The sequence below is a fragment of the Arachis hypogaea genome, chromosome 11 (assembly GCF_003086295.3).
Source record: "Arachis hypogaea cultivar Tifrunner chromosome 11, arahy.Tifrunner.gnm2.J5K5, whole genome shotgun sequence".
Classification (NCBI taxonomy): Eukaryota; Viridiplantae; Streptophyta; class Magnoliopsida; order Fabales; family Fabaceae; genus Arachis; species Arachis hypogaea.
The window spans coordinates 94,405,547-94,414,234 of NC_092046.1; the positions used below are offsets into that span (position 1 = coordinate 94,405,547).

At 42.0% G+C, this 8,688-nt stretch overlaps 1 non-coding gene across 1 annotated transcript; it reads left to right on the plus strand.

The window, feature by feature from the left end:
• The first annotated feature begins 7,713 nt into the window (after window positions 1-7,713).
• On the plus strand, window positions 7,714-7,821 carry LOC112725714 (small nucleolar RNA R71). Its single transcript, XR_003164802.1, has one exon. It is a non-coding gene; the product is annotated as a small nucleolar RNA R71 (small nucleolar RNA).
• Window positions 7,822-8,688: the final 867 nt, after the last annotated feature.

Genomic DNA, 8,688 nt, shown 5'->3' on the forward strand with positions numbered 1-8,688 from the left:
CAATATAAGAAGCTAGAAAAGCGCGCCTTTCATTATGAGAGGAAGCTAAACCTGCACGAGAAATATGCAGATGCAATACCAAACAGAATCAATTTTTATCATTGGAGATTCGTAAAATCTGACCCAGTGAAGGTGAATAAACACCAGGTCAAGGAATTTTATGCCAATCTCCCCAAGAGGGATTCCCAAACTGTTTTTCTGAGAGGTGTCACCTTAGACACCTCTAATACTGCTTTAGAGGCCCTCTTGGACATTCCGCATATTCCTCCAGCTAAGGACGCTTATACTTAAATAATGACGGACGTAACCACAGGCAAAATTTCTTTGGATGAGGTCCTGAAAAAGATTGGCCAGCCTGAAGCTACATGGGAATACAGCAAGGGAGAGTAGCCTGTACCCTCGAGTATTGCGTGCACGGACCTCAACCCAGAGGCAAGGATATGGCAACAGATTGCCGATTTTATCCTTCCGAGCACGCATGCCACGCATATCAGAATCCGGGTGGCAGTTCTGCTATGGGCTATTCTGGAGAGGAAGAAGATCTCTGTTCTTCCCCTTATTAGAGAGTCGATGATTAAGATGAATCGACAACAGAAATTCAACATTCCCTTCCCATCCCTCATCACCAGACAAGCAGCTCTATCTGGTGTAGAGAGACGTCCAACAGACCGGATGTCTGTCTACATCCGTAAGCAGCCATATCTGCCATACGGAGACTATGACGGGCCGCCTCAGATGAAGAGAAAGACTTCTGAGCCTTCATCAGCCACAACAGAGCCTTCATCACCTCCTACAGCTCCCGCACCCATACCCCGACCTCAGACACCATATGAGATGTGTCAAGAGATCCTTCAGGCCATCCACCGCTATGAGCGCCGCAACGCTCGCCGCTTCCAGTGGATAGTAGCAAAGTTTGAGGGTAGAGACCCTGGGCCACTTCTTCCAGATACACCAGAGCCTGAGGCTGAGGAGCCTGCATCTGAGGAGCCAGCAGCTGAAGCTGGCCAGGTAGTCCAGCCACCTGTGCAGAGACCTGAGGAGCATAGAGCCGAGGAGCCACGAGTTGAGGAGCCGACAATAGTAGCCGAGCCGCGAGCTGAGGCAGTTGACCAGGCAGTTGACCCGTGGTGCGCAGAAATTGTGATTATACTTTAATTATGTAAAATTCATCGCTCTTTCTTTCCCTGGTAATGGCGCCAAAAATATGATGCCAATACCATGGTTCACAACTTCGCACAACTAACCAGCAAGTGCACTGGGTCGTCCAAGTAATACCTTACGTGAGTAAGGGTCGAATCCCACGGAGATTGTTGGTATGAAGCAAGCTATGCTCACCTTGTAAATCTCAGTCAGGCGGATATTAAAATAGTAATGGAATTTTCAAAAATAATTAATAAAATAGGGATAGAAATAGTTATGTAAATCATTGGTGAGAATTTCAGATAAGTGAATAGAGATGCTTTCGTTCCTCTGAACCTCTGCTTTCCTGCTGTCTTCATCCAATCAGTCTTACTCCTTTCCATGGCTGGCTTTATGTGATACATCACCATTGTCAATGGCTACTTTCGGTCTTCTCTCGGGAAAATGATCCAAATGCCCTGTCACGGCACGGCTAATCGTCTGGAGGCATCACCCTTGTCAATGGCTTCATCTTATCCTCTCAGCGAAAATGGTCAACGCACCCTGTCACGGCACAGCTATTCATCTGTCAGTTCTCGATCCTACTGGAATAGGATTTACTATCCTTTTACGTCTGCCACTACGTCCGGCAATCGCAAGTTTGAAGCTCGTCACAGTCATTCAATCATTGAATCCTACTCGGAATACCACAGACAAGGTTTAGACCTTCCGGATTCTCTTGAATGCCGCCATCATTCTAGCTTACACCACGAAGATTCCGATTAAGAAATCTAAGAGATACTCATTCAATTCTAATGTAGAACGGAAGTGGTTGTCAGGCATGCGTTCATAGGGAATGATGATGATTGTCACGTTCATCACATTCAGGTTGAAGTGCGAATGAATATCTTAGAAGCAAAATAAGATGAATTGAATAGAAAACAGTAGTACTTTGCATTAATCCTTGAGGAATAGCAGAGCTCCACACCTTAATCTATGGAGTGTAGAAACTCTACCGTTAAAAATACATAAGTGAAAGGTACAGGCATGGCCGAATGGCCAGCCCCCCTGATCTAAGAACCAGGCATCCAAAGATATAACTCAGGATCAAAAGATAATCCAAATATGTCTAATACAATAGTAAGAGGTCCTATTTATAATAAACTAGCTACTAGGGTTTACAGAAGTAAGTAATTGATGCATAAATCCACTTCCGAGGCCCACTTGGTGTGTGCTTGGGCTGAGCTTTAACTTTCCACGTGCAGAGGCTATTTGTGGAGTTGAACGCCAGGTTTTGATCCATTTCTGGCATTCAACTCTGGTTTTTGATCCTTTTCTGGCGCTGGACACCAGAATTAGGCAGAGAGCTGGCGTTGAACACCAGTTTGCGTCGTCTATTCTTGGCCAAAGTATGGACTATTATCTATTGCTGGAAAGCCCTGGATGTCTACCTTCCAACGCAATTAGAAGCGCGCCATTCGGACTCCTGTAGCTCCAGAAAATCCACTTTGAGTGCAGGGAGGTCAGAATCCAACAGCATCAGCAGTCCTTCTTCAACCTCTGAATCTGATTTCTGCTCAAGTTCCTCAATTTCAGCCAGAAAATACCTGAAATCACAGAAAAACACACAAACTCATAGTAAAGTCCAGAAATGTGAATTTAACATAAAAACTAATGAAAACATCCCTAAAAGTAAATAGATTCTACTAAAAACATACTAAAAACAATGCCAAAAAGCGTATAAATTATCTGCTCATCACAACACCAAACTTAAATTGTTGCTTGTCCCCAAGCAACTGAAAATCAAATAGGATAAAAAGAAGAGAATATACTATAAATTCCAAACTATCAATGAAACAGAGCTTCAATCATATGAGTGGGACTTATAGCTTTTTGCCTCTTGAATAGTTTTGGCATCTCACTTTATCCATTGAAGTTCAGAATGATTGGCATCTATAGGAACTCAGAGTTCAGATATTGTTATTGATTCTCCTAGTTTAGTATGATGATTCTTGAACACAACTTCTTTATGAGTCTTGGCCGTGGCCCTAAGCACTTTGTTTTCCAGTATTACCACCGGATACATAAATGCCACAGACACGTAATTGGGTGAACCTTTTCAGATTGTGACTCAGCTTTGCTAAAGTCCCCAATTAGAGGTGTCCAGGGTTCTTAAGCACACTCTTTTTTTGCTTTGGACCTTGAATTTAATCGCTCAGTCTCAAGTTTTCACTTGACACCTACACGCCACAAGCACATGGTTAGGGACAGCTTGGTTTAGCCGCTTAGGCCAGGATTTTATTCCTTTAGGCCCTCCTATCCACTGATGCTCAAAGCCTTGGGATCCTTTTTATTTGCCCTTGCCTTTTGGTTTTAAGGGTTATTGGATTTTTCTGCTGGATTTTTCTTTTTCTTTTTTTTTTCGCCCATTTTTTTTTTTCTGGAAGCTTTGTTCTTTGCTGCTTTTTCTTGCTTCAAGAATCATTTTTATGATTTTTCAGATTATCAGATAACATGTCTCCTAATCATCATTCTTTCAAGAGCCAACATATTTAACATTCTTAAACAACAACTTCAAAAGACATATGCACTGTTCAAGCATACATTCAGAAAACAAAAAGCATTGTCACCACATCAATATAATTAAGCTAAGTTCAAGGATAAATTCAAAACTCATGTACTTCTTGTTCTTTTGAATTATAACATTTTTCATTTAAGAGAGGTGATGGATTCATAGGATATTGATAACTTTAAGACAAAGTTACTAACTACTAATGATCACGTAATGAAGACACAAACATAGATAAGCGCATAACATAGAAAACGAAAAGCAGAAGAAATAAGAACAAGGAATGAATCCACCTTAGTGATGGTGGCGTTTCCTTCTTGAGGAACCAATTATGTCCTTGAGCTCTTCTATGTCTCTTCCTTGTCTTTGTTGCTCCTCCCTCATTGCTTTTTGATCTTCTCTTATTTCATGGAGCATGATGGAGTGCTCTTGATGTTCCACCCTTAATTGTCCCATGTTGGCACTTAATTCTCCTAGGGAGGTGTTGATTTGCTCCCAATAGTTTTGTGGAGGAAAATGCATTTGAGGCATCTCCGGGATCTCATGGTAATGAGCTTCCTGCGCCTCTTGAGCTCCATGAATGGGCTCTCTTGCTTGCTCCATCTTTTTCTTAGTGATGGGCTTCTCTTCCTTAATAGGAGTGTCTCCTTCTATGAAAGCTCCAGCTGAGTAACATAGATGGCAGATAAGATGAGGAAAAGCTAGCCTTGCCATGGGGGATGACTTTTCGGCTATTTTGTAGAGTTCATTAGAGATGACTTCATGAACTTCTATTTCCTCTCCAATGATGATGCTATGAATCATGATGGCCCGATCCACAGTAACTTCAGATCGGTTGCTAGTGGGAATGATTGACCATTGAATGAACTCCAACCATCCTCTAGCCACAGGCTTGAGGTCCAATCTTCTTAGTTGAACCGGCTTGCCTTTGGAGTCAATCTTCCATTGAGCTCCTTCCAAACATATGTCCATAAGGACTTGGTCCAACCTTTGATTAAAGTTGACCCTTCTAGTGTAGGGGCGTTCATCTCCTTGCATCATGGGCAAGTTAAACGCCAACGTCACATTCTCCGGACTAAAATCTAAGTATTTCCCCCGAACCATTGTAACGTAGTTCTTTGGATCCGGGTTCTTACTTTGATCATGGTTCTTGGTGATCCATGCATTGGCATAGAACTCTTGAACCATTAGGATGCCGACTTGTTGGATGGGATTTGTTAGAACTTCCCAACCTCTTCTTCGAATTTCATGTCGGATCTCCGGATACTCATTTCTTTTGAGTTTGAAAGGGACCTCGGGGATCACCTTCTTCTTTGCCACAACATCATAGAAGTGGTCTTGATGGGCTTTGGAGATGAACCTTTCCATCTTCCATGACTCGGAGGTGGAAGCTTTTGTCTTCCCTTTCCCCTTTCTAGAGGATTCTCCGGTCTTAGGTGCCATCAATGGTAATGGAAAAACAAAAAGCTTATACTTTTACCACACCAAACTTAGAATATTGCTCGCCCTCGAGCAAGAAAAGAAAGAATAGAGGAAGAAGAAGAAGAAAATATGGAGACGAGGGGTGAAGTGTGTTTCGGCCAAGTAGAGAGGAGAGGGTTGTGTTGTGTGAAAATGAGGAAGAATGGAGTATATATAGGGGAGGGAGGGGGGTTAAGGTTTGGCCATTTAGGGTGGGTTTGGGTGGTAAATTGGTTTTGAATTTTGAAGGTAGGTGGAGTTTATGAGGTAGGTTTATGGGGAAGAGTGGATGGATGTGAGTGGTGAAGAGGTGATGGGGAAGAGAGATTGAGGTGATTGGTGAAGGGTTTTTGGGGAAGAGTGTTTATGGGATTGTGTGAAAGAGAGGTGAGAAGAAGTGAGTGGAGGTAGGTGTGGATCCTGTGGGGTCCACAGATCCTGAGGTGTCAAGGCATTTACATCCCTGCACCAATTTAGGCATGCAAAATGCCCTTGCACACAACTCTGGGCGTTCAGCGCCAGGTTGGTGCCCATTTTGGGCGTTCAACGCCCATTTGTTGGCCATTTCTGTCGTTGAACGCCAGAACCATGCCTGTTCTGGGCGTTCAGCGCCCAGACACTGCCCATTTTGGGCGTTCAGCGCCAGAACCATGCTCTGTTCTGGCGTTGAACGCCAGACAGATGCTTCTCCAGGGTGTGATTTTTCTTCTGCTGTTTTTTATTCCGTTTTTGATTTTTTTGTTTATTTTGTGACTCCACATGATCATGAACCTATAAAGACATATAACTAAGAAAAATATAGTTAGATAAAAGTTGGGTTGCCTCCCAACAAGCGCTTTTTTAATGTCAATAGCTTGACAGTGGGCTCTCATGGAGCCTCACAGATGTTCAGAACATTGTTGAGACTCTCCAACACCAAACTTAGAGTTTAGATATGGGAGTTCAACACCAAACTTAGAGTTTGGTTGTGGCCTCCCAACACCAAACTTAGAGTTTGACTGTGGGGGCTTTGTTTGACTCTGCTTTGAGAGAAGCTTTTTATGCTTCCTCTCCATGGATGCAGAGAGAGATCCTTGAGTTGTAAACACAAGGTTATCCTCATTTATTTGAAGGATTAATTCTCCTATGTCCACATCAATCACAGCTCTTGTTGTGGCTAGGAAAGGTCTTTCTAGGATGAAGGATTTATCCTCTTCCTTTCCAGTATCTAGGACTTTGAAATCAGCAGGGATGTAAAGGCCTTCAACCTTTACTAACACGTCCTCTACTTGTCCATAAGTCTATTTTCTTGAATTATCTGCCATCTCTAATGAGATTCTAGTAGCTTGCACCCCATAGATTCCCTGTTTCTCTATTACAGAGAGGGGCATGAGGTTTATTCCTGAACCAAGGTCACACAGAGCCTTAAAGATCATGGTGCCTATGGTACAAGGTATTATGAACTTTCCAGGATCTTGTCTCTTCTGAGGCAATGTCAGTTGATCCAGATCACTTAGTTCATTGATGAACAAGGGAGGTTCATCTTCCCAAGTTTCAATACCAAATAATTTGGCATTCAGCTTAATGATTGCACCAAGAAACTTGGCAGTTTTCTCTTCAGTAACATCCTTATTCTCTTCAGAAGAGGAATACTCATTAGAGCTCATGAATGGCATAAGGAGGTTCAATGGAATCTCTATAGTCTCTAGATGAGCCTCAGAGTCCTTTGGTTCCTCAGAGGGAAACTCCTTATTGATCACTGGGCATCCTAGGAGGTCTTCCTCCATGGGATTCACGTCCTCTCCTTCCCTTACAGGTTCGGCCATGGTGCTTATGTCAATGGCCTTGCACTCTCGTTTTGGATTCTCTTTTGTATTGCTTGGGAGAGCACTAGGAGGGATTTCAGTGATCCTTTTACTCAGCTGGCCCACTTGTGCTTCCAGATTTCTAATGGAAGACCTTGTTTCATTCATGAAACTGGCAGTGGCCTTGGATAGATCAGAGACTAAGTTTGCTAAATTAAAAGTATTTTGTTCAGAGTTCTCTGTCTGTTGCTGAGTGGATGATGGAAAAGGCTTGCTATTGCTAAACCTGTTTCTTCCACCATTATTAAAGCCTTGTTGAGGCCTTTGATCCTTCCATGAGAAATTTGGATGATTTATCCATGATGAGTTATAGGTGTTTCCATAAGGTTCACCTAAGTAATTCACCTCTGCTATTGCAGGGTTCTCAGGATCATAAGCTTCTTCTGCATAAGAAGCCTCTTGAGTACTGTTGGATGCAGCTTGCATTCCATTCAGACTCTGAGAAATCATATTGACTTGCTGAGTCAATATTTTGTTCTGAGCCAATATGGTATTCAGAGTATCAACTTCAAGAACTCCCTTCTTCATAGGCATCCCATTACTCACAGGAATCCTCTCAGAAGTGTACATGAACTGGTTATTAGCAACCATGTCAATGAGTTCTTGAGCTTCTACAGGCGTTTTCTTTAGGTGAATAGATCCACCTGTAGAGGTATCCAATGACATCTTTGATAGCTCAGATAAACCATCATAGAATATATCCAGGATGGTCCATTCTGAAAGCATGTCAGAAGGACACTTTTTGGTCAGCCGCTTGTATTTTTCCCAAGCTTCATAGAGGGATTCACCTTCTTTCTGTTTGAAGGTTTGAACATCCACTCTAAGCTTGCTCAGCTTTTGAGGAGGAAAGAACTTGGCTAAGAAAGCCGTGACCAGCTTATCCCAAGAGTTCAGGCTATCTCTAGGTTGAGAGTCCAACCACACTCTAGCTCTGTCTCTTACAGCAAAAGGGAAAAGCATGAGCCTGTAGACTTCAGGATCTACTCCATTAGTCTTAACAGTATCACAGATCTGCAAGAATTCAGTTAAGAACTGAAAAGGATCTTCAGATGGAAGTCCATGAAACTTGCAGTTCTGCTGCATCAGAGAAACTAATTGAGGTTTCAGCTCAAAGTTGTTTGCTCCAATGGCAGGAATGGAGATGCTTCTTCCATGTAAATTGGAATTAGGTGCAGTAAAGTCACCAAGCATCCTCCTTGCATTATTATTATTTCCGGCTGCCATCTCCTCTTCCTGTTCGAAAATTTCTGAAAGGTTATCTCTGGATTGTTGTAATTTAGCTTCTCTTAATTTTCTCTTCAGAGTCTTTTCAGGTTCTGGATCTGCTTCAACAAGAATGTTCTTGTCCTTGCTCCTGCTCATATGACAAAGAAGAGGGCATAGAGAAAATAATAATAATAATATGGATCCTTTATATCACAGTATTGAGGTCCTTGTGTTAGTAGAAGAAAAGAAGAAGAAAATCTGAAACTCAGAGAGAAAGAGAGGGTTCGGATTTTTGGTGATGTGAGGAAGAGATGTTAGTAGATGAATAAATAAATAGAAGGAGATGAGAGAGAAGGATTTTCGAAAATAATTTTTGAAAAAAAGAGTTAGTGATTTTTGAAAATAGTTTTGAAAAAGGTTAGTAGTTTTTCGAAAATTCAAATAAAAAAAATAATTAGTTAATTAAAAAGAAATTTTTGAAAAAGGGGG